This window comes from Schistocerca gregaria, chromosome 3, assembly GCF_023897955.1.
Source record: "Schistocerca gregaria isolate iqSchGreg1 chromosome 3, iqSchGreg1.2, whole genome shotgun sequence".
Classification (NCBI taxonomy): domain Eukaryota; kingdom Metazoa; phylum Arthropoda; class Insecta; order Orthoptera; family Acrididae; genus Schistocerca; species Schistocerca gregaria.
Window position 1 is genome coordinate 648,495,458 of NC_064922.1, and position 26,260 is coordinate 648,521,717.

Sequence of the window (26,260 nt, forward strand, 5' to 3'; positions counted from 1 at the left end):
TGCACTCTGGATCCTGGAGAAGGGCGACAGTCAGCTATCATGTACCTCGACTGTGCCTCATCTGCTGCCGCTAGAGAGGAATGATGTAAGCGTAGGAGATATGGATAGAGAAGGTTGTAGGCCATAGCTCAGCCTCAAGCGTCGTAGTTGCGTGAACTTGGGAAACTTACACGCAGTCAAGGCGACTCCCTGAATGGCTGGTAACAAACATATAACCAGGCTGATCACGATGCACGTGGTTCCACCTATGGGAGAGGTCATGCACTAATTTAAGTATTTCTGCGTTAATACTATGAAGGACTAAGAAATTTGCCTGTTTAAAAACTTCACGTCTTGATTATTCCAATATTAAACCATTTCGAGCCTAAGAAAGTGCTCACTAAATAATTCAAGTCTTACACATTTCCATTCATGATTAAATAGTTAAAGAAGGCCTAGTTTCACTGCCATGTCTATGAACTTCATCGCTAAATCAATCACAGTATAGCAAACAAAAATTTTTACGAAATATGTACAATCTTTATATTTTGTATTTTTTCTGATGCGACGTTCGAACAGTGGGCAGACTACGTCTGAGACGACGGTCGGCACACAACGGTTCTCCATCGGGTCGCTTTGACCCCACGAGAGTTATACCAGACTGTGCGGGCTGGGGTAACAGTCTGATAATCTGCTACCTCTGCTGCCTTTCGGATGACTAGGCAACAGGAACCCCAGGCGACGTGTAATCTTCTCATCTGCTACCTCTTGAATTGGTTAGTAGCTGGATTGGACGTCTTTGATCAGTCTGCCGCGTCTATATTGGCGAGCGGCGGAAATTCAGGTGTCTTGTTCGCTGATGGCTAATTGGTAACGTAACCGATATCTGTTAGTCTATGACGCGCCCGTCTTGTGTAATTGTCGGCCTGACATAGAAGCTTCGAGCATTGTTGTTGACTGCAGCTCTGATTCTTCTTCTTCCGTGAACCATTGCGTTAGAATTTATTTTCTCAGTCAACCAGCTGCGTGTACTTTCTCTTGTTCTCTTGGTTACATCGACGATTGCTTCATTCTGAAGCATTTGCATATTGCCTGTATCGTTCTAGATATGGACGAGTTGTCATCGGATCTGTCTTTCTTCTAATCAGTTTCTTACATGAAGACGACATCTTCTTCTTATAACGACTGTTGACTTTAAAAGTGTACGACCCAATATTTTCTCTGACGCCGACATCTTGCGGAGAAGGTTAGTCATCTGCGACGACCGGTCAGTTAAGTCTTCCCCGTTGATGGAATTTTCTTGAAGATGAGCAGTAGTAGGTAGAGAGGCTGCTCCAAGGCTCGGATTTGTCCATCGGTTGGTGCTGCAAGGAGCACGAAACAGCTCATCAGTTCTGCCTTTTTCATCGGTTCTGGTTGGTGCGACGTGAGGATGCTACCGGCCCACCGGAAAGCTGCTACTTTCATTCCCGTACAGTGGATATGAAACAAAAATGTCATTATTATACCAGATTACATACAATACAAAACACTTATTATCTCTTGGTACTTCACCCGTACAGGATTTATTCATGTGAGTTTATGAAAGGATTCTTTGTTTTAGGTTTTGTTAAATTTCTAAGTTCGTACTAGACTTCTTCTCACAGTACCTGGTCTTTGCTCGTTTTTCACAAAGTTCAAGTTTAAGAGAAAATGAATGCTCACAGCGACTTGTATTCAAACTTCGCATATACCACTTTGACGCACGAAATCACACAAAACGCTTTTCACTGATCACTCTTGGTTAACCACGTACAAGTTTAACTAGCTTTGCATGAAACAACTCAGCTTAGTCAGATCTTGCGATCAAATCTCACCTATGAAACATCCTGACAGATTAAAACTGTGCGCCGGACCGAGATTCGAAATTGGGACCTTTGCCTTTCGCAGGCAAGTGCTCTACCATCTAAGGTACCCATGTACGACTCACGCCCCGTCCTCACAGCATTACTTCCGCCAGTACTCCGTCTTCTACTTTCCTAACTTCACAGAAGCTCTCCTGCTCTGCAAGGTCTATACCGATATCCTGTGCTAAAGACAGTTTCATTTCAGTTCCAAGAACGAAAAAATATTTTTATCATTGTTACGCTAAATAATCTTAATAATAAATCTTCAAATTAAAATTCATTATAACTAATGAAAAATATCCTAGTTATAATTTCTGTTGCAGCATGCAACTATGATTCTAAACGTTTTCTCATTCTTACGCTAAGTATTTTAATTCTGTATGAAAACATAAAATGAAGAAAGAGCATCAACCATCATCATAAAATGTCTTGTTACACAAATCGTGAAGTTATTTTATGCGTGAAAGGGAGTCTCTTGCTTTTCTTCTTTCCTAAGGCTGCTGAGTACATGAATTCACTACTAAATACGTGCAACTACAGTTTATAATACTGTTCAGAGTATAGTTTCTTCGTCTATCATTATAGTCTTGATATTTTCTTCAAGGGTTATCAGCATGCTCTTGTTGTGGTCTTCAGTCCTGAGACCGGTTTGATGCACCTCTCCATGCTACTCTATCCTATGCAAGCTTCTTCATCTCCCGGTACCTGCTGCAACCTATATCCTTCTGAATATGTTTAGTGTATTCATCTCTTGGTCTCCCTCTACGATTTTTACCCTCCACGCTGCCCTCCAATACTAAACTGGTGATCCCTCGATGTCTCAGAACATATCCTACCAACCGATCCCTTCTTCTAGTCAAGTTGTGCCACAAACTTCTCTTCTCCCCAATCCTACTCAGTACCTCCTCATTAGTTATGTGATCTACCCATCTAATCTTCAGCATTCTTCTGTAGCACCACATTTCGAAAGCTTCTATTCTCTTCTTGTCTAAGCTATTTATCGTCCACGTTTCACTTCCATACATGCCTACACTCCATACAAATACTTTCAGAAACGACTTCCTGACACTTAAATCAATACTCAATGTTAACAAACTTCTTTTCTTCAGAAACCCTTTCCTTGTCATTGCCAGTCTACATTTTATATCCTCTCTACTTCGGCCATCATCAGTTATTTTGCTCCCCAAATAGCAAAATTCCTTTACTACTTTAAGTGTCTCATTTCCTAATCTAATTCCCTCAGCATCACCCGACTTAATTCGACTGCATTCCTTTATCCTCGTTTTGGTTTTGTTGATTTTCATCTTATACCCTCCTTTGAAGACACTGTCCATGCCGTTCAATTGCTCTTCCAAGTCCTTTGCTGTCTGATAGAATTACAATGTCGTCGGCGAATCTCAAAGTTTTTATTTCTTCTCCATGGACTTTAATACCTACTACGAATTTTTCTTTTGTTTCCTTTATTGCTTGCTCAATATACAGATGGAATAACATCGCGAATAGGCTACAACCCTGTCTCACTCCCTTCCCAACCACTGCTTCCGTTTCATATCCCTCGACTCTTAAAACTGCCAAATGGTTTCCGTACAAATTGTATATAGCCTTTCGCTCTCTGTATTTTATTTCTGCCATCTTCAGAATTTGAAAGAGAGTATTCCAATCAACATTGTCCAAAACTTTCTCTAAGTCTACAAATGCTAGAAACGTAGTTTTACCTTTCCTTAATCTTTCTTCTAAGGTAAGTTGTAGCGTCAGTATTGCCTCACGTGTTCCAACATTTCTACGGAATCCAAATTGATCTTCCCCGAGGTCGGCTTCTATCAGTTTTTCCATTCGTCTGTAAATAATACGCCTTAGTATTTTGCAACTGACACTTATTAAACTGATAGTTCGGTAATTTTCACATCTGTCAACACCTGCTTTCTTTGGGAATGGGATTATTATATTCTTCTTGAAGTCTGAGGGTATTTCGCCTGTCTCATACATCTTGCTCACCAGACGGTAGATTTTTGTCAGGACTGGCTCTCCCAAGGCCGTCAGTAATTCTAACGGAATGTTGTCTACTCCAGGGGCCTTTTTTCGACTCAGGTCTTTTAGTGCTCTGTCAAACTCTTCACGCAATATCATATCTCCCATTTCATCTTCATCTACTTCCTCTTTCATTTCCATAATATTATCCTCAAGTACATCTTCCTTGTATAGGCCCTCTATATACTCCTTCCACCTTTCTGCTTTCCCTTCTTTGCTTAGAACTGCGTTTCCTTCAAAGCTCTTAATATTCATGCAAATGGTTCTCCTTTCTCCAAAAGTCTCTTTAATTTTCCTATAGGCCTTCTCTATCTTACCCCTAGTGAGATAAGCCTCTACATCCTTACATTTGTTCTCTATCCATCCCTGCTTAGCCATTTTGCACTTCCTGTTAATACCATTTTTGAGACGTTTGGATTCCTTTTTGCCTACTTCATTTACTGCATTTTTATATTTTCTCCTTTCATCAATTAAATTCAATATTTCTTCTTTTACCCAAGGGTTTTTACTAGCCCTCGTCTTTTTACCTATTTGATCCTCTGCTGCCTTCACTATTTCATCCCTCAAAGCTACCCATTCTTCTTCTACTGTATTTCTTTCCCCCATTCCTGTCTATTGTTCCCTTATGCTCTCCCTGAAACTCTGTACAACCTCTGGTTCTTTCAGTTTATCCAGGTCCCATCTCCTTAACTTCCCTCCTTTTCGCAGTTTTTTCAGTTTTAATCTACAGTACCTAACCAATAGATTGTGGTCAGAGTCCACATCTGCCCCTGGAAATGTCTTACAATTTAAAACCTGGCTCCTAAATCTCTGTCTTACCATTATATAATCTATGTGATACCTTTTAGTATCTCCAGGGTTCTTCCATGTATACAGCCTTCTTTCATGATTCTTAAACCAAGTATTAGCTACGATTAAGTTATGCTCTGCAAAAAATTCTACCAGACGGCGTCCTCTTTCATTTCTTAGCCAAAGCATAGGTTATCTTAATTGTTAATAGCACTGAAACTCTTCTTCTGACGATCAAGTCCATAGATGATTTCTTACATACTAATCTTCAGTTCAGTTTATAGAACAAAACAACAACTTAAAATCATACATATTTCTTCCCTTGAATAAACTTAAATCTACTGCCAAAAGCGCTTCATATCTTGGTGACTATACATGCCTTTGTTCACACCCTTATGGTTAGACAGTACATAACTTCCAGGATGAAGTATTTTCACCTTCATATTTTAATTGCCACTTTCTGTTAAACCTTTTCATGTCAGATGATTTCAGATGAGATCTTAACGTGATACTTTCTCCAACTCGATATGTAACAAGCTTAGTTAAATGTTTATCATAGTATGTTTTCCTTGACTTAACGTGATGCTGAAGCGTAGCATGCACTTGATTAAGTAAGGTAGATTTGTCTCTAGGTACTGTATTATCCAATTTTTCATCCCACTTGTTTGACAATGACCAAATAAGACACCGTAAGGTGAAAACCAGTGGATGAATGTGATAAGTGATTGTACACTTCTTCAATCTTCTGTAAATATTCTATCCTACGATAGTGTTGGTGAGAGATATAAGTTCTTATAAATCAATTTAGTTCTCGGAATACACGTTCAATGGGACTACTTGTTTGATTGAACTGAGAAACGTGAATATTGTTAATGCTTTCTTCGTGCCGACACTCTCTCCAGGACTTACAGGAAAAATATGGCGCATTGTCGTTTAATATGGCCTTTGGTTTCCCCACTTGAACTATGTATTTTTCTATTAATGTCTTTAACATTAGTTTCACCCTTACAGGTTTCAGAGGATACATCTTTACAAACTTATCAAGCAGATCGTAAAATGCTAGTACATATTTAAAATTACCTTTGGACGCCGGCAACGGACCCATTGTATCACATGAGACTAAGTCTAGAATATCATTAACTACTATTGGTCTCAGCTCTGTTTTCGTGGAATAGTTTATTGGCTCAGCTGTCTGGTTGATGGCACTAGCTTTTAAAGTGTTTTGTGCAATGTGCTTTAGATTGGGATAGTACGCATATGCTGTTATTAACTTAGCACACTTATAAGCACTTACATTACCCCACGATAAATGTGTACGCCAAAGGAATTTTTGCACATGACCTAAGGCAATACAAAATTTCCACTGTCGGTAAAAATCTTTATCTTCGTAGAAGAGAATATTTTCGTGAAGGCAATATTTACTGCTTTGCTGGATACTGTTATTCTCAGAAAGGAATTGTTTAATAATTATCCATTTCGAATCTTGTTCTTGGAGTTTAACAATGTTCTCGCACATGAATTTGATGTCCTTTTCGTACGGAGAGTTGTGAACTAACATGAATCGGAAGTTGTCAATTTTGTTTCGTACTGCAACTATTCCAGCCATACCACGTGGTAATCGAGACAGCGCGTCGGCGATAACATTATCTTTGCCACGGATATGTCGTATTTCTAATGAATATTCCTGTAATAATAACGCTCACCGTGATAATCGGGCGTGCAATAATCTACGGCTCATCAAAAGAATTACAGCTTGGTGGTCACAATTTACAATGACTGGTTTTCCATACATAAAATATCTAACTTGCTTTAGCAACCACACCAAGGCTAACACTTCCAGTTCTGTAATTGTATAAACCCTCTCACAATTTGTGAGTTTGCGACTGACAAAGGCCGGCCGCGGTGGTCTCGCGGTTCTAGGCGCGCAGTCCGGAACCGTGCGACTGCTACGGTCGCAGGTTCGAATCCTGCCTCGGGCATGGATGTGTGTGATGTCCTTAGGTTATTTAGGTTTAAGTAGTTCTAAGTTCTAGGGGACTGATAACCACAGCAGTTGAGTCCCATAGTGCTCAGAGCCATTTGAACCATTTTTTTGACTGACAAAGCTTACAATTTTAATCCTATTAATATCATCAGGATCCAAAAGAAATCCGTTGGAATTCGATTACTCGATAAATAGTACAATTCTCAAGGCTGTCAATTCAACCAAGTACCTGGGTGTTAAAATTACGAACAACTTCAGTTGGAAGGACCACATAGATAATATTGTCGGGAAGGCGAGCCAAAGGTTGCGTTTCATTGGCAGGACACTTAGAAGATGCAACAAGTCCACTAATGAGACAGCTAACACTACACTCGTTCGTCCTCTGTTAGAATATTGCTGCGCAGTGTGGGATCCTTACCAAGTGGGATTGACGGAGGACATCGAAAGGGTGCAAAAAAGGGCAGCTCGTTTTGCATTATAACGTTATAGGGGAGAGAGTGTGGCAGATTTGATACACGAGTTGAGATGGAACTCATTAAAGCATAGACGTTTTTCGTCGCGGCGAGACCTTTTTCCGAAATTTCAGTCACCAACTTTCTCTTCCGAATGCGAAAATATTTTGTTGAGCCCAACCTACATAGGTAGGAATGATCATCAAAATAAAATAAGAGAAATCAGAGCTCGAACAGAAAAGTTGAGGTGTTCGTTTTTCCCGCTCGCTGTTCGGGAGTGGAATAGTAGAGAGATAGTATGATTGTGGTTCGATGAACCCTCTGCCAAGCACTTAAATGTGAATTGCAGAGTAGTCATGTAGATGTCATGTAGAACATCCATTTGAAATAATGTTGCCCCAGACCAGTGTCTCAAGCATCGGTGGCTATATAAAACTGTTATCCATTTGTGGGTGGTGCAGTATTTGTGCATTGAACCGAGCGTACCGTATTGTCTCGAACGCTTCGCGACATTCAGGTGGCCAATGCCACGAAACGTTTTTTCGCAAGAGATTCAGCAAACAGTCCTGATTTAGTGCCTGATCTGGTAGAGTTGTTCTGAAAAAAATGTAGCAAGCCAAGAAAGGATTTAAGTTGCTTACGATTACACGGATACGGATAATCACTTATTGTTTTAACTTTTTAGGATTAGGTGTTATTCTCAAGGGAGAGATAGTATACCCGAGGAATTAAACTCTTTCTTTTCCGGATTCGGACTTAGGAAGGTTCACTGTTACTCCGTAATCTTGAAAACGACGGAACACTTTTCGTAACAGTTCTACATGACGCTCCCAGATGTCAGTTGCCACGAGAAGGTAATCAACGTACAACGTTACCTCATTTAACAAGTCCGCTCCTAAAACTGTATCTATCGAAGAAATAAAAACACCACAGATATTCAAACCAAATGGCATGACCTTGAAATGAAAACTTCTCCCTATGAAAATAAAAGCTGTATATTTTCTTGATTCTTCGTCTTACGAGACCTGCCAGTAGGAATTACAGAGGTCAACGGAGGTCAAATACTTCAGGCCAAAGAACCACTGTAGCAATTAAACCAAGTTCTCGGGCCTTGTTTGCACAGGTATAAATATGTTATTAATGTTTCTGGCGTCAAGCACAAGCCTTGCATGACCATTAGGTTTTACAACAGGAGAGGACTATTATACTCAGAGTTGGACGATTCTATTATAACCCATTCCAAAATTCGCTGAATTTCCAGGCTAACGGATTCTTCTTTAGACTAGGGTATTGGGTAAGTTGTTTTACAATAAATTTTATGAGTTCGCATACGCATCTTATACTTAAATCCTTTAATGACCCCGGGATTGTTATCAAAAACTGGTGCATACTCGAATAGCAACTTTGATAGTTCCTTTCTTTGTACACTGGATAAATATTCAGATTCGGTTATTCTGTCTCAGATAACTTGCTCGATACCTGAATTGGAATTGCCGGCCGGTGTGGCCGTGTGGTTCTAGGTGCTTCAGTTTGGAACCGCGTGACCGCTACGGTCGCAGGTTCGAATCCTGCTTCGAGCATGGATCTGTGTGATGTCCTTAAGTTAGTTAGGTTTAAGTAGTTCTAAGTTCTAGGGGACTGATGACCACAGATGTTACGTCCCATAGTGCTCAGAGCCATTTTCTAGTTGGAATTGGCCAGAGACAAACTATTTTTGTCGTATGATATTACATTGCTATAATTACACAATAATGACGGAGTGTGAAGTATTTGTCGGGAATCCTGGTTTCCTTTAACAAAAACAATTCAACGATTCCTTTGACTGTATTCAAAACACATACCCCCTTTTGTAAGTCGATGACTGCCCGGTTTTCGACCAAGTAATCCCATTCCTAAATGCAAGGTACGGATAAATATTTTACTACCAGGTAGGTGCACTCACGTTTTTCCTCCTGTATGATTAATTCCATCAGCACTTGAGCTATAATGGGTTGAATACCTTTTCCGAAAGCTCCAGAAACAGTACACCCTGTTACAGGAAAGGTAAGTACTTTTTCTATCCTATTAATATATTTAAATAAACCAAATGACCTCACATTAGTAGTGGCTCCTGTGTGTATAAGTACGTGTACATGTATACCATTCATCTCACCAACTATCACACCTAGGACAAAATCTTTGGCTTCAAGTTGGTGCGACGTTGCTTCATTCATTAACTCGTCTCTAATGTCCATCCCCGAACTGTACCTCAATAAACATACATATTGATCATTCTGACCTCCATTAAGCTTATCAGCTATCCCCGGAAGTTTAGGACTGGCTGGTCCTAGTTTGTTGAGTTCACTGGTTCTTGATGTGGCTCCACGACATATATGTTGTGAATCTGTGAACTATAAATGGGATTTCGAACATCTGCTGTACCGTTTCCTAATGGAATCGCTGCAGTAGTGTTCTGAGGTGTAAAATTTGACCTACCAAATTGATTGATTAGGTTAATCCAACCAGCATTTGTTGGGACCCACTGATTTTACTGATTTCGATTTTCCAAATTATTCTGTTCGAAATTAGTATATTGCCTAGTGCCATTGCATTTTCTCTTCCGATTTTGCAGATTAGCCTCACCAAAATGCGCGTTATTCACATCCGGTGAAGCCGCTTCTTAACTGTAAGCATTTCTACTGTTCACATTGTTGTGATTTTGGTTATGGAAATTTTGATTAGTAATTTCGGTCTACGTTGTGAATCTCTGCTATCTGTTTTCCTACTATTGTTTTGTTACACGGAGAATGATTAGTATTATTATTACCATTACCGTACTCGTAATGTACATCTCTACCATTTAACTGACATATGTCTATTGAATCAATTGTGGACAGAAATTGTTCAAAATCGTCATCGTGTACATCAACAAGCATTTCACGAATGTTCTACATCTACATCTACATCCATACTCCGCAAGCCACGTGACGGTGTGTGGCGGAGGGTACCCTGAGTACCTCTAGCGGTTCTCCCTTCAATTCCAGTCTCGTATTGTACGTGGAAAGAAGGATTGTCGGTATGCTTCTGTGTGGGCTCTAATCTCTCTGATTTTATCCTCATGGTTTCTCCGCGAGATATACGTAGGAGGGATCAATATACTGCTTGACTCTTCGGTGAAGGTATGTTCTCGAAACTTTAACAAAAGCCCGTACCGAGCTACTGAGCGTCTCTCCTGCAGAGTCTTCCACTGGAGTTTATCTATCATCTCCGTAACGCTTTCGCGGTTACTAAATGATGGATCTTCCCTATCTCTCCTATCAACCCTATCTGGTGCGGATCCCACACTGCTGAGCAGTTTTCAAGCAGTGGGCGAACAAGCGTACTGTAACCTACTTCCTTTGTTGTCGGATTGCATTTCCTTAGGATTCTTCCAATGAATCTCAATGTGGCATCTGCTTTACCGACGATCAACTTTATATGATCATTCCATTTTAAATCACTCCTAATGTGTGCTCCCAGATAATTTATGGAATTGAGAATGACATGCTGCGTTCTGTTATCTAGGAACTCCTCAATCCAATCGCACAATTGATCTGATAGTCCGTATGCTCTTCCTTTGTTCATTAAAAATGTTGATCGGAAGCCTGGTTTTAAGGATCCGAATAACTTCGCGATGCGATATAGGTTCGCTCCCATACTGAGTTCTATTAATGTACTTTTCAAAGTACAATCGTAAGGTACCCTTCTTTGGATTATAAAACTCGAGATTGCAAATCTCTTAAACTCTCTTGCTTGCTCGTGGACCAGTACTTCGCCAGGAATAACTTTATTAAATTCATGGCTTGTCCTACATGTTTCACTAACTGCTCGCCCAGAGCGACCCTTCTCGATCTTTGGGACTATAAATTGAATTTTATCACATTCAGTCCACACTTTCAGAAATATTGTCTTAAAACTATTGACGAAAATTTTGGGATGACTCGTGTTCTCTTCCCATGAGAATATCGGGAACTGTCGACTTTTAAATATACTGTTTTCTATCTTAATAGATGACAACGCGGTTTTCTAAGTAAACGATTCAGATTTGGGCAAAGATCGTTCCTCATTATCGATTCCTACAGTTTTGTATCCTTGACACAAATTTTTTTCTGGACTAGTGCCACAATGTTGACTTCTAACGGAAAATTCCCGCACGTTCTGACTACAATCCTTCACACTGTCGTTCGAAACGTAGCCAAAACGGCCTCCATGGGTATTACGTTAGTTACTTTGTTCTTAATTATACAAAATTCCTCTTTTAATTGTTCTATGTCCTCGACATTAATTACTTTTAATTTAGTGTCACTCATGGAAGTCATTTTAAGTTCGACAGTGTCATTTATTCCTTTTATATCTCCTCTGATTGCTGATCTATCCATTCGTACATTTACTTTTTCCACTGACTAGGCTTTTTAAGTAAAAACGAATCAATATTTTGCTTCGTATTTAACTCTAGTTGGTTAATTTTTTCTGACAGTTCCGATACCTGCTGTACTACAGAATCTTGAGTTGATTTCATCACAGCGAAATTCTCTTCTAGTGTTTGTACAGCACTAGAGACGTCGCTGACCTCAGTCTGTACCCTTTCGATTTTCTGGTTATATCTGGGATACCAATCTTTCTACAGTTCTATTACTTGTTGCAAAAACTTTCTTTTCTCTTCCTCTCTCTCTCTAATTTTTTCTGTTTCATTAATTCAAACATATCAGCTCTTAACATGGTATCTATTTCTTCTAGAAGTGAGTCCCGTTCTTCTATTTTTAACTCACGTTCTTTTCTGTCGGCTTCACACTCTTCCATCTTCGGTATGAATTTCAACAACGTATTCATATCAAACATCATCTCCGGCGGTATCTAACAAGAGTACCGCCCTTCGATAGCGGCATTACCTCTAATCGAAGTGTCAGGGTTTTCCATGGCCAGCCAGCCAGCCAGCGAGCAGCAGCAGCGGCCCAGCCAGTGGCAGCAGCAGCAGCAGCAGCAGCGTTCCTGCCAGCCAGCCAGCGTTCCTGCCAGCCAGCCAGCATTCCAGCCCACGATCCAGCCTCCGCGGTCGCCTCCCGCCAGTGGCCGCGGAGTGGGGCTTCGACCCCAGTGGGCGTTTCGTCCGTCTTCGTCCGTCTTCGTCCGTCTTCGAGAGTCCCTTGTTTTCTTCTGTAGTTTTTGTCCTGTCCTGTTCCTTTCCTCCTTGTAATCATGTCAGCCCCCACCACCACTACTACTGCCACCACTACCGCCATAGTATACACCTCTCCCTCCGCCGCCACCACACAATTACGTGCTGTGTCTAATCACCCTCCCCCTCATTCCATCCCACCGTTTCCCACCCTCCCTTCTCCTTCACTCTTTGTCGCCGAATCCCTGGCTCCTTCCTCCCGCGTCTGCTCCTCTGATCCCTTCCCTCCACTCCCTCACTCGGTTCCCTCCATCTCTCCAGCCCCCGCCAGGGTGGTGGCTCAAAGGGCCATCGCCCACCCCCCTCTCTTGCCCTCGCCTTCAGCATCGACATCTTCACCATCGCCATCGCCTTCACCGTCGTCATCCCTGTCTCCAGCGCCAGCTCCAGCATATACGCCAGGACCTGCCACTACCCCCCATCTCCCAGTTGCTCCTGTCCAACACGCCTCCTCTCACCCTTCAGTCGCCGTAAAGTACCCCACTGGCAACCCTGCCTCCTCTGCTCCCAAAAAAGGCACAGCCCCATCCCCCTTTCCCCCCTCCCAGGATGCCATGAATGTCTCCCCACCTGTCCATCATACCTTCTCCCCCTTCTCCTCCTCCCCCTCCGCCTACCTCCTCTCCCTACCTGATCCCTCCCTCCTTGAGGCCCAGAACCTCATGCTCCTCCTCTGCCAACACTTTCCCGGAACCCCCGTGTCCCTCCTCACTCCCCACCGAGACTCCGTTCTCACCTCCTCCCCCAGCCCCATCCTTCACACAGACATCCTCCCTCGAATCCCTGTTGCCTGAATTGGCCCAAATGCCTCCCTCGCCCCTGCACCTTCCCTACCCCCTTCGCACCAAAGGCAACCCCCATGTCGCCCACCAACCCTCACCGCCGTGATCACTCAGCTTAGCCTGATGATCACAGAGGAGAAGGTGCTGGCAGAGCTTAAGGCACACCCATTGTTAGAAATTTGGGCAGTCCACTGCATCTTCAACCCTGCCGGCCCCACCCACCTTATGTGGGTGTTCTCAGAACATACACCATCCATCAACTGTCTCCTGAAGAAGGGTGCCCCCTCTTCCACCAATGGTACAAGGTCGACCCCTCCCGTTCCCTCCTCAATCCCTCCACTGCCAGAGGTGTCTGCACTGCAATGCACATCCTACATCTGAGTGCCGCGAGGCCCCAGTCTGCCCCCACTGTAAACAGGCACATTTCCTCTCGCAGTGTCCCAATCCACAGCTCCCTCGCTCCTGCACCACCTGTAACCTCCCACATCCCATTTACTCACAGAAACACAACGCCCAACCCTCTGCTCCCCACCACTGCTGAACTCACCCTCCCCATCCACCCTCTTGACGCCCCCAACCCTCTTAGCAATTCCCTTCGTCGGCCCCCCCTCCACCGCTCAGGACATCATCACGTTCCTAACCATAGTCCTCCAGAATGTATACCCATTCCAGCACCCCTACACCATCCAGCAAATATGCCTCACTGCCCAATCCATTTTCCACCTCAACATGTATGCCACCTACTTCCATAATCAGGCCCATTTCACCTTCTCCCACCTTGACACCCTTGTCTAAATTCCTGTCATGGCGCGACAGCATTGTATCTTGTTTAATAACATCCGTTACCTTCCCGCCAACAAGAACCCCCTCTTGCACACCCTTGCAACTCATTGCATGGATGCCTTCCTCCTCAATTAAATCTTCCTTCAGCCCCAACATACAATACACACATCGCCCTACCTCCTTCACCGCTACGATAATTCCCTCCCGATAGTGTGTGGCAGAGTACCCATTGGTCACGACCGCCAGATCCCTGTTCGGCTCTCCTTCCTGATCCTTAGTCTCTTCTTCCCTGGCCTTACCATCACCTGCACCACCACCTATGTCCACCCCAACGCCCCTATTCCTTTTGACTTCCTCTCCCATATTGTCCGTACCTTCTCCTCCTACATGATCGCCACCAACCTCAACATCCATACTCGTTCCACCATCCAGTTATGGCGGTGGCATCGGTTCCTCTCCTCCCTCCAAGGTGACCTCAATCCTATTCCCCAGCACACCCACCCTGAATCCAACTCCACTTCCAATGTCATCCTCTCCTCTCCTAACCTTCTTGGCCACATAATGGTGAATGTCCTGAACGCCATTGGTAGTGACGACCTCCCTGTCGTCCTCACCGAAATACGTCCATGATTATTCCCATGCTGACTGGAATGGCTACCGGGATACCTTCTCTACCCAGGTCGATAACCACCCCTTCACCTACCACCACCCTGATGATATTACCCACGCCACCTTCTTTCTCCAGTAGACCCTTCCGTCGACATCCACCCCCTCTGTCCTACTTTACCCCAATAGGTCGTCCTCCTTCTCCATGAATCCCGCTGCCTCTACCATGCCTTCCTTCACATGCATGACTTGGACACACTACAATGCCACCGGCAACTACAACAACACATCATAAACTTGCTCGTGGCTAAGAAACGCCGGGACTGGCGACAGACGTGCACCACTCTTAATGCTACACTTCCTTTCAACTCGTCCAAGTACTGGTCCACCTTGCACCGCCTTACCGAATCCAAATGCTCCCCCCTACTATCCTCTTCTCCATGATGATCAACCCTTCCCTGATAACCTTAGTAAGGCCAATCACTTTGCCTCCAACCTCTCCAATGTCTTTACCATCCCAGACGATCCCAAGTTCGATTAGTCCCTCTTCCCAGATGCCTGCGATCGAACTTACAACTCGGTGCCTCCCCTTACTCCTGGTTTCCAGTACTTGGACAACACTGCACACCGAACTCAGTGCCCTCATTACTACCCAGTATATCATCGCTACAATACACACAAAACGCAACACCGCTCCCAGTCATGATCGTGTCACCTATCGCCACCTTTGTGAGCCTCCTGCCTCCTTCCTCTCCACTCTTGCCGTGCTCTATAATGTAGTCCTGTCCACCGGCCACTCCCCCTACCTGTGGAAAACCTTCCGCATCCTGATGTTCCTTAAACCTGACAATCCATTGTCTGCTGTCTCCTCCTACCATCCCATCAGCCTTACCTCGGTCTTCAGCAAGGTCCTGGAATCCATGCTAACCCGACGCATCCACCAGCATCTCTGCCAGCACCGCCTCTTCCCCATTACCCAGTGTGCTTTTCAGCTGCCTTTCTCTACTGACGACCTTCTCCTTCACCTCATTCATCTCCTCTTTGAACAGCTCAATTCCCATCGCTCCACTATCTTCCTCTCCCTCCACCTCGAAGGCGCCTATGACCGTGTGTGGCATTCCGGTCTCCTCTTCATGCTCCAAACCTTCGCCCTTCACATTAGCTACGACCGTCTGATGAGGTCCTTTCTTTCCCAACATCTTTCCTACACCGCGATCCATAACATGGATTCCTACACCGTTTGCCTCCCTGTCGGTGTGCCCCAACATTCTGTCCTCTCCCCTCTTCTCTACCTTTTATATACCATGGATATGCTGCTGCCTTCACCCCTCCCCTCGCCGACAACTTTCTCCAGTACGCCAATGACAACGCCTTCCTTGCCATCGCCCCCACCCTGCAGCGCTTCCAACACCTTCTCCAATCCCACTTCCTGTGTTTTTTCCTCAGGGCACCCTCTCTCCTTTCTCTTTCTCTTCTCTCCCTCCACCCTTCATCCCCCCTCCTCCCCCAGGCTTCCACTATCCTCCATACCTTCATTCCTCACCCATCTCCTCTGCCATTGGCATCTCCACTCTCCCCTCTCCCTCCCCACCACCTTTTTCCCAACTTGGCAGGTCCTCAGACTCGCACACATAAAGTGGAAATTCTTGCGATGGAGATCATAGCCATCAGGTTTGTGTGTGCAGTCGTGTTTGTGCTTCAGTGTTTTTGCCACCCACGCTCCATCGTTCATATGTCTTTTCCATCATCAGTGTCCGTGTTCAGTGCTAACAGTTTCTTTGGTTTTCTTCACGTGTGAACGGCTTTGTGTTTTTTTGTTACTTCATCTACTGTTTTTTTGTCCCCCATTATGTTATGTTCATTCTCTGTCTCCATTGCTTTTCTCTAGTAATACCTGTAGCTGAAGAGCAGCGTACTGTGCCGCTGTCAGGCCATCTTATTTAAGGTGTGAAATAACAATAAAGAAGAAAATTTAAAAGAATCATATCAAAGTGTCGCATTGGAAGAAGCATTCGTCAACCCAGAAGTTTCTCTTTGATCATTAATTACAGCTACTTGAGCTTCCAAGACATCTGGAATTTTTTCTATCTCATCATCGGAAGTCATGAGCGCTTTCACTTGGTCTATTCTTTCTCTTGGCTCCATTTCTGCGTCAAGAGAAGAAACGTTTAGTACCTTTTGACTCATTTCATCTACCGGTTCTTCCCTAATTTCAGATTCATCTTTGTCATGATATAATTAATCATTTCTAGTTCTTTTAGACATTTTGAACGTTATTATTCTACAGTCAACAATTTACTAAAACTTTGTACACGATAATAATTACTCAATTGTGTGTATGGTTGTACACAACATTACACAAGTACACAATAATGGTACAAAGATTTCAAAGCTACACCACTGAAGATAAACTTTTGACTAATACTCACTAACCTGAGCTGTTCAGTACTTTACTGATTATTGTTGAGTTGAGGCGGTGGATTCGCAGTCAGTTTCGGCAGCAACAGCGCTCCGCAGTCTTCACGGCCTCGGCAGTCGTCGCTCTCGTCAGTCGGCGACCTCCGCGTAGTCGAAGTTGGCGCTTCGTTGAAGGCCGGTCCGCACTGCGTCCTGCGACTCGAAGTTCTGCGTCGTTATACGGTGGCGCAAATGTAGCGCCTACGCCTTTCTTGCACTGAAATCCAGTATTCCTAATCTCAGGGTCAGTACTTCCTATTCGGGCCCCGCGTTTTTTGGCGCCACTTTTATATGACTTGGTGTTTGGGGCCCCACGTTTTCGGCGCTACTTTTGTATGACGTCGCTGTCTGGCTAACTAGCGGCAGAGCTGTATATATTGACGTTACATAAAACATCTATTGGACGTGCGCTGAAATCTCACGCGGGTGCGTATTATTTGTCTCGAACAGGTCAAGCAATTACGTGCTCCCCAGCGTATTTAAACACAGCTACACTATGGATATATCACTTACTACTGCGGTATTAATCATAGCTTCAGTACATACACAACACCAATTTCTCTACTAAAGTTTTTCAGTTTACTTGATCCTAATAGTTCGTAACAAGTGGCGATTTGTTAATGCGGCAAAGAGCTCTTATACACACCACGTTCCTTGGACAATCAATGTCGCCGCAAGACAGTTATTTACTGAGTACACAATATTGAATGGATTGAAAGAAGTTATTAACACAGTAATAACACTGAATGCTGGTGCATTGCATTATTTTCACATCCTAACATTGCAGTAAGGAAGCACCTTTTCCTGTCTGGGTGGAATTAATTACGTATATAGTTCAAATGGCTCTGAGCACTATGGGACTTAACTGCTGAGGTCATCAGTTCCCTAGAACTTAGAACTACTTAAACCGTACTAACCTAAGGACACCACCCACATCCATGCCCGAGGCAGCATTCGAACCTGTGACTGTAGCGGTCGCGCGGTTCCAGACCGTAGCGCTTAGAACCGCTCGGCCACTACGGCCGGGAATGACGTATACTTCAGTCCAAGATATTACGCAAGATCCAGAGTCCATTAACTGATTTTACGAAAGTTAATTCTTTTCTCACAGTTCGGTTTCTAAGACTGATCTCCATATCGGCCCATCATTAATAGGTTCTAACTTTGGGTAATGTCCAGTCTTTTATTGAAAATATTTAATTTAAGACACTTTCGAATCTTTCACTATCCGGATTCTACGTGATATCCTGTTTGAAGTTACTGATCTACTTCCTACAAGTTCAGTGAGTCGTAGTAGATCACAAATCTTTACCGCTCAAAAAACCTCGTCGAGTCCACGTATACCAGCACACGCACAGGTACGACTTCCTCCGGCAAACTCTCGTAACTTAGTAACAATTCTTAGGTATTACACACGATTCTCAAAGAGTACTCATAAGGAGTATTCTTTCAGATCGTTCGTCCTTCTCCGTGATTTCTAAATTCTAATTACGTTACTGTTATGATTTTATTTTGAAACTAATTGGATTCTATCATTTTTCAAAACACTAAGCTTCTTGGCACTGCATTTTTTTTATATCTACGTGCTACTATTCAAGCAACATTATTCCAAAAGGGACTTTGTTTTTATTTTCTTTTTCTTTTCATTTATGAAATTTGTAACTTGATTTTCGGGACTTTATAGCTTTGGAGTACTGTTTTATTATACTTCATTTTTCGTCCAAAGGAAGCGGCGTTACAACTACCAGCTTTAGATGCTGGCGTGTGGTGAAATTGACATGTTGGTGCTTCAGGGATTGGACACAAATGAAATCGCCACCAAGAATAATACGGTTGTAACGGCCCATAAACATAAGAAATACCTCTTCTGAATAGAGCCCTGGCTCTTCACTTCGATTTCCCGTGCCCAAAGAAGAGTGAACATTGTTGATTCGGACACCCTAGAAGGTTACAGAAAGATCCCTAGCCGATGGTAAGTAATTCACTTCGTCTACCACAAAACCTTCTGTTTAAAGTATAAGTGTCCCACACAGCGTTAGATAACCAACATGGTCACTGACAGTCGGAGAAGTATGTAGGTGAATTTCCTGAAACAGGAGAACATTAAGGTCCGATGTCCTCAACAGTTCACGGAATATATGTAGTTTATGTAAAGTTTATTTTAGAATTAGCGCTACCAGTGAAAAACTTTGTCAACTATTGTATTACTTATTTATTTAGCTACCTTTATTTAGCTACATCTTCAGGCTCGAAACACATGGCTAACTAAATAGTTAATGCAATAGTCGATTAAAAACGCTTTACATATTCCTTGAGACAGTCACGCTTGAGAAATAGTCAAAACTGTAGTTTAACATGCGTGTCAATGGTGCTAACAGTGATTGAGCCAATCCTGTAAGCGTGTGATTACTGAGGCGTTCATTTAGGCGGAAATAGCAGCAGTATACAGATTTTTCATCCAACAGTCGGCACATCCCCATCCAGTATCTCTGTCGATTAATGGTGGTGGGTGGAGCAGCAGCATTCGCTGCTCTCATGACGATGGTTGCTTTAACATCATCAGATACTATAGAAGTGCTTGCAGCTGCTGTTCAACATCCCTAGGCACAGCGCCAGCGCCAGTTCCATGCAGTGATGAATTTGCCTCTGACGGGGGGACGGGGGGGGGGGGGGGGGGGGGGGCAGGCTTGTGTTGCCGGCAGAGAGTCGTTCATGGAAGATACGACAGACTGGGTGATCCGATGTTTTCGACAACTCTTTGGCAGCCATTTCTATCCCACATGATCTTCACTGTGTGAAAATACTAGGGATCCTGATGGTCACACAGAAAGCTATCGATAGGCACAACCATTGAGTCAACGTCCGTTCAGTGTATCTGAGATCGATGTAGGGAGCAAGAGCGTAGGCGTCATTCCGTCTCAGCAACCTTAGATATTACCAGAGATGGCGATGTTTCAGTACTAGGGCTCAAAAGAATGCTTCAAATGGCTCTGAGCACTACCGGACTTAACTTCTGAGGTTATCAGTCCCCTAGAACTGAGAACTACTTTAACCTAACTAACCTGAAGACATCACACATATCCATCCCCGAGGCAGGATTCGAACCTGCGACCGAAGCGGTCGCGCGGTTCCAGACTGTAGCGCCTAGAACTGCTCGGCCTCTCCAGCCGGCACTAGGAGTCAGCGTGGACTGTCGTTGGAGGTCGGTTTTGAGAACCCTGACAGACGTCAGCGAGATTATCGTCGGGGCGGTTGTTACCCACTCGTCTCCAGGTGGTAAACATGTGGTTTTTCATTGTATAGAGTTGGAACAAAAATGTTCTTGGCCACATCCCGAGCACATCTTCGGATGGCCATTAAAAATTATTGTAGCGTGGAATCCTCCAATACGTAAGTTCGGAAGACATGTGTTTAGTTAGATCAATGCAGATCTGTTGGAAACTGTTGAGAACTGAGTAACAGGTACACTGAGACACCTTTTCGGCTGTATGTTTAATGGCCTTTCCAGACAGCTAGAATGCAGATCCCACTAACTCTGAAGGGACCTCAAAAGGAATTTCAAAGACATGGATTGACTGGAATCAAAGTCCTGCGTTTTCCACAGCAATACCACCGATGTTTACATCAGAGAGTTGGAATTTAAGATAAGATATACTGGCATGTAGAATTCTATCATATACATCCTCGTTAATCAGTTTCACTACACACAGGATGAATACCAACAAGATCGTCATAATCAATCTTAACATCATCTCTGATAAACAATTCTATTTCAAGCGCCTTCAGTTGTGCGTATTCATTCGAAAAGCTGATCTTCAGTGTCGATTTGCAGTGGGCATAAGACACTGGCCTTCTAAGAGATCTCGTAAGCAATAGCGGCACGACCTGCGCCGGAAGAACGCAAACAAAACGCACACGCCCGTACGGTGCCCAAGGCAAATTACTGCCTTGGAAAATTTGACCTACTCAGATTTCCAACTTATCGCACGCTGCAACGCAGCGTCCATCGTCCATTAACCCCATCCTCTCAAATTACTGATTACCATAGGGGATCGGATGGTAGTAGAGCATCTTTATTTAAACAAACGTGGAGGAGCAATCGTGTGGTAGCTGACCTGTCGCACCTCTCAAATACAGGTTGGATCACTAACTATTGCCACCAAGGATTACACCGAAAGTACAATAGGAGCTGAAAAGTTTGTTGGAGAAATGTCGCATGGGACGACGGGGCCATAATATAACGTGGGTTTTTTGTTGCTAGGTGGGGTCGTGTTAGCGATATGAAAGTCAACCTTGTTTTTACAAATAGGATGATATAGTATGGTACTTATATTCTGATAGCGGCTATCGAGACGAACCCAGTGATGTGTAACAGTGGGGTATTTGAAGGTCAACGACGGTCACAAAGGTCGCATGAACGTCCACTGACAGAACCCGTTCCAAGTGATGGCCATTGGTATCAATGCAATGCTGCAATCTTCTTATCATGGACTGAGTGGTGTTCCTTATCACATCGCCACTTATCGAAGCACATGCTCTGACAATTCTCTCTCGCATATCTGCAGGTGTAGTTGGAACGTCTTTATAAACAATGTCTTTCACGAATCCCCACAAGAAAAAGTCCATAGAGTCGGGCACGAAACATCTCCTCCACGTCCAATCCAACGATTTGGAATTTGTCCCTGCTACTCATTTCGAGCCATCAACGAAAAATGTACCGGACACCTACCGTGTTGCCGGCCGAGGTGGCCGAGCGGTTCTAGGCGCTTCAGTCCGGAGCCGCGGGACTTCTACGGTCGCAGGTTCGAATCCTGACTCGGGCATGGATGTGTGTGGTGTCCTTAGGTTAGTTTAGTTTAAGTAGTTCTAAGTTCTAAGGGACTGATGACCTCCGATGTTAAGTCCTATGGTGCTCAGAGCCATTTGAACCTATCGTGTTGATACCACACTCTGTTCCTTGTTACTAAAGATATTTCTTCCAATGACAGACCTAATGTTTCTTGCAGGAATGTGGTGTACTTCCTACCATTAAGATTTCCTTCGCTGAAATTTGAGCCCAGAATTCTGTCCTCCATAATCCCACACCATACATTCACCGACCACGGTTTTTGGTGTGCAACTTGCCGCAGCCAACATGGATTTTCAGCTGCGCAATAATGCATGGTATGCAAATTAACATTTCCATGGTTTGTGAATGTACGCTCGTCAGTAAATAAAATCAAATTAATAATTGTGTCATCCCTCTGAATCTGAAGTTGAGCCCATCGGTAGAATTCAATGCGATGCATACAGTCCGTAGCAGTTAATTCTTGGTGTAACCTGATATGATAAGGATGATATTTATGGCGATGCAGAACACTAACAACACTACTGTGGCTCATGTCAGATTCTGTTGTGGTTTGACGCGAACCAACACAAGAATCTCGAACCACAGTAGCGAGAGTACTAATTTCCGATTCCTCGTTAGTAAGTCTCCTTTGCCGGATATATTTACGATGCGTTGAAGACCCATTTTTCTTAATTTGTCATACATATATTTCAATGTACGACGTGTAGGGTGAGTACGTTGAGGATATCTTTCAGAGTATAAGTCTCTAGCTCTCACTGAATTTCATTGTCATTCTCCGTAGCATATCGACTTGTTCTTCGGAGGCATACAGCATTCACATTCGCTTGATTCGACGATACTAATCTCACCGTTCCAGTTAGTGTTGTATTGCGAAACCGTCGAATGGTGTTTACAGGTCAATGGTACGTTAGATGCATACGCCGTATTCGGCGAATATTTACTATTTGCACGATATACGAGAGTGAATTGTCAGAGCATGTTCTTCGATAAGTGCCGTTGTGATAAGGAATATCATTCAATCGATGAGAAGAAGACTGCAGCACTGCATTGATGCCAATGGTTATGACTCCGAACACTTTCTGTAAATGGTCGTTCACGCCACTTTTGTCACCTACGTTGACCTTCAAAGTCCTTACTGTTGCACATCACTGGATTAGTCTCGACAGCCGCTATCAGAAAATAAGTACCACACTATAGAATCCTATGTACAAAAACAAAGTTGACCTGCATATCTCTGACGCGACCCCACTTAGCAACAAAAACCTATCGTCATATTATGGCCCCGTTGTCCAATGCAACATTTGTCCCACAAACGTTTCAGCTACCTATCATACTTTCGGGGTTATTCTAGGTCGCAATAGTTAGTGACTCATCCTGTATAACATTTCGGTATGAGCGCGAAGGTTCCTTCAAGTGTTTAAGTGCAGATGCACTAATTTCGTCCTAATTCCTATGGGAGTTAATAATCTGAGAGCAAGTGGTTAATGGACAAGGGACGCTGCAGTTCGGAGTGCAGTAGTTTGGAAATTCGAGTCGGTCATGGTGTGTGTATAGTTGGCCGAAACAGTTGTCAGTAACAAGGCGCACGATGTTGTTCCCTGATGACGTATACTACCCACGGACGAAGACTCACTCTGTGAATTGGTTCCATCGTCTTGCAGTTCAGTACTTTTTTTGTGACGGTTCGATTCCGGAGCCATCGGCCGCCACTTCGAATTCCCGAGGAGTGGCACCCCTGGCGCTGAGAGGGCGCTCCGGGAGCGCTCACGCCCTCGCCGCTGGCATCGTGAGGGCGGAACCTGCTGGAGTGGGACGACGAAAACTCTTTGCTGCGACAGAGACGATACATGAAGAGGCGCTGCTGTATTTTCTCTGGTAATCCGCTGTACTGGTTGGGACACATGGTCGGTCAACCGGAGGTTCCAAGCCGTTGTTGGGTCGAGTGGCCATGAAGAGTTTCATGAAGGGGCCTGCTGCAATAGGCGTACCGCGATTCCCCGAATTGTGGACTCAGAACTGCATTAAACGCACACATGAAAAATGTGATCTTGGTCAAGATGGCTGTTTGCAACTGTTAGCCTACGTGGATTCGTGTGGCCATTACAGCTCAGATGATTGAATGACATGGCTGTAGTGAAGTACAGTTTTGGTGCACGTTGTATTTATCGTTTTTACTCCACGTGGTGTTGGATGCGAGTGCTTGTCTCGGCAAGAATCATATTTATTCCATTATATTGACTATTGTACCTCGTTATTCATTCGATTATAATTGAAAAAGGTGTCGTTCACATTTTGGAAGGAGGGACGTAATTTAACGTGTGAGCTATCACTTCAGTGCAGTAATGAACTTGTATATCGTGTAAGAATTACCTGTGGATGATTTAATGGTGTTTATTCTGAAATTCAGGACAGTGAACTCAGAGAGTAAACTTAGACCTTTCTTGCTCATTGCTAGTGACAACTGTGCGACTTCTGTCTGCCATGACTGGATTTATTTTTCATGTGAAGATTGTCCGTGGGCCGTTTTAAAGTTTTTGCTCTAAATGCAGGAAGATGAAACTATGACGTAATTTGGAAGTTATTTTGGTCGATTCCAAGTACGTTTATACTACGCTGGGTCATTAGTTGCTCTCTTAGTATTAATTGTCACTTAAATGAAAACGGGGAATGAAAGTTGAATTCAGATTCTCTCTGCTCATTGGCTTTAAGAGCTGTATTAAAAAATTGTGTAAGAAAATTGTTTTATGGACTCTCTTGTAAGTCTAACTGGGGGGTTCACCTATTGAGTTTTCTGTCTAAATGTTTGTGTGTAGAAAAATCATGAAAGTTTGTTCACTGGAATGGCATTATGTATGGCTGTAAGCCTCAGCACCACCACTCCATTGCTCCATCAATTCTGATACCGGGAAGAAGAGTATTTCGATGACTGGACTTATGCGAACGACATCGAGCCATTGTCCGTAATTCGAAGTACGATCAATATTTTTACAAGTTTTGTAGGAGAGCTTTCTACAGTCCGCCGCGCAGTTGGAATGTCCCTGCAATCAGCAGCTGATGTGATGGACTTTTACTGCTGTGTCCCCAGCGGTATTGCACTTTATTTCTCTGCATTTCGAGAAGATATGCATGGGTTTCTCTACAGCTACGGGCGCCTGTCATGGACTTCATTGCATAGGTGCGAAGAAGGAAACGTATCTGAAACTATTTTCCTCCTTTCGTCTCCTCCTTTCTTCTTCTTTCTTTGCTTAGGCAAATCTGTTCGGTTAGACGAACTTAGGCCCGAACCACTGAAGTGGTGCATATATTTTTGCTCTTACGGCGGTGGCAAATCGATTCTTTTTTTTAGGCTCGTTCATAATCAGGAAGGTGAAAGAAAAACGATAAAATATCGATCAAAGAGAAAAAAGTGGCGTCAACTTATTTTCAGCTTCCGTCATTGCCCTGCCGCAATGCTGTATGCGGGTGTAAGTCACGAATCCCCGCTCATCTATCTTCTTTCTTTCCCCATTCTCTGTTTCATACACAAGATGTCCATAATTAAAGCTCTAATTTCAGACCGCTGTAGAAAGAGGACCACTGATCAGAATGATGTCAAACTTGAACAACATATTTTTGATTCAGAGGGAAACGTCAAGAAACAAAACAAATCTAACGAAAATTTTGGAATAGATGACGCTGAAAGCCTATTAACATAAATGTCGTTAGTTAAAGATGACGGATGGGTCACAATACGACGGCTATGATAGGACTTGCACATTACACCAGCCGTACTATTCAATGTGCATGACTGCACAAGTTCGGCAGTGAACATGAGAAAAATCGTTTTCTAATTGTCCTGAGACCAAAGTCACATAACATAAAAAATAACATCGATTTGCAATTTTCTTTGGATCAAAAACTGCTTATAAAGTATGATGTTGTCGGTCTGTGCCTTGGGGCCAATAGTCGCATAAAAATCAAACTGAGATCGGTTTCTAATTTATTAAGTCTGGCGCTAGACATGTAAAATATGCTGTCATCGTTCAAATCGATAAACAGCAAGTTCAACAACAAATTGGAGTACCTCGGGGGCGTCTTTCAGAGTGCACCGAGCAAAGAGTATCTTCAATTAAGCTATGCTCGTAATCGGAGCAATAAACACATCTGTCACACAGCCCCACAGCCAGAAGTAACACCGATTCAGACCAGGTGATCTGGACGGTCAGTCAGCGTCACCTTGCAAAATAATAAAGGGTTAGAGTGAAGTTGGTGAGGAAAAGACTGTTATAGCGTTTACCAGTGATGGTACAGATAACAGGACCGGCAAGACTCATTTACTAGGAAAATAATAAAAGTGTCGTGAGCTAGCACCATGTAGTCATCTTTTAGTCACCTTTTGCAGAATGAGGTGGTACCGGTTGACGTGCGTGCGATTTTTCCATACTCAGCAGTTCTGGATACTGACACGTCCTTGAAGATGGAAATGGGCTTA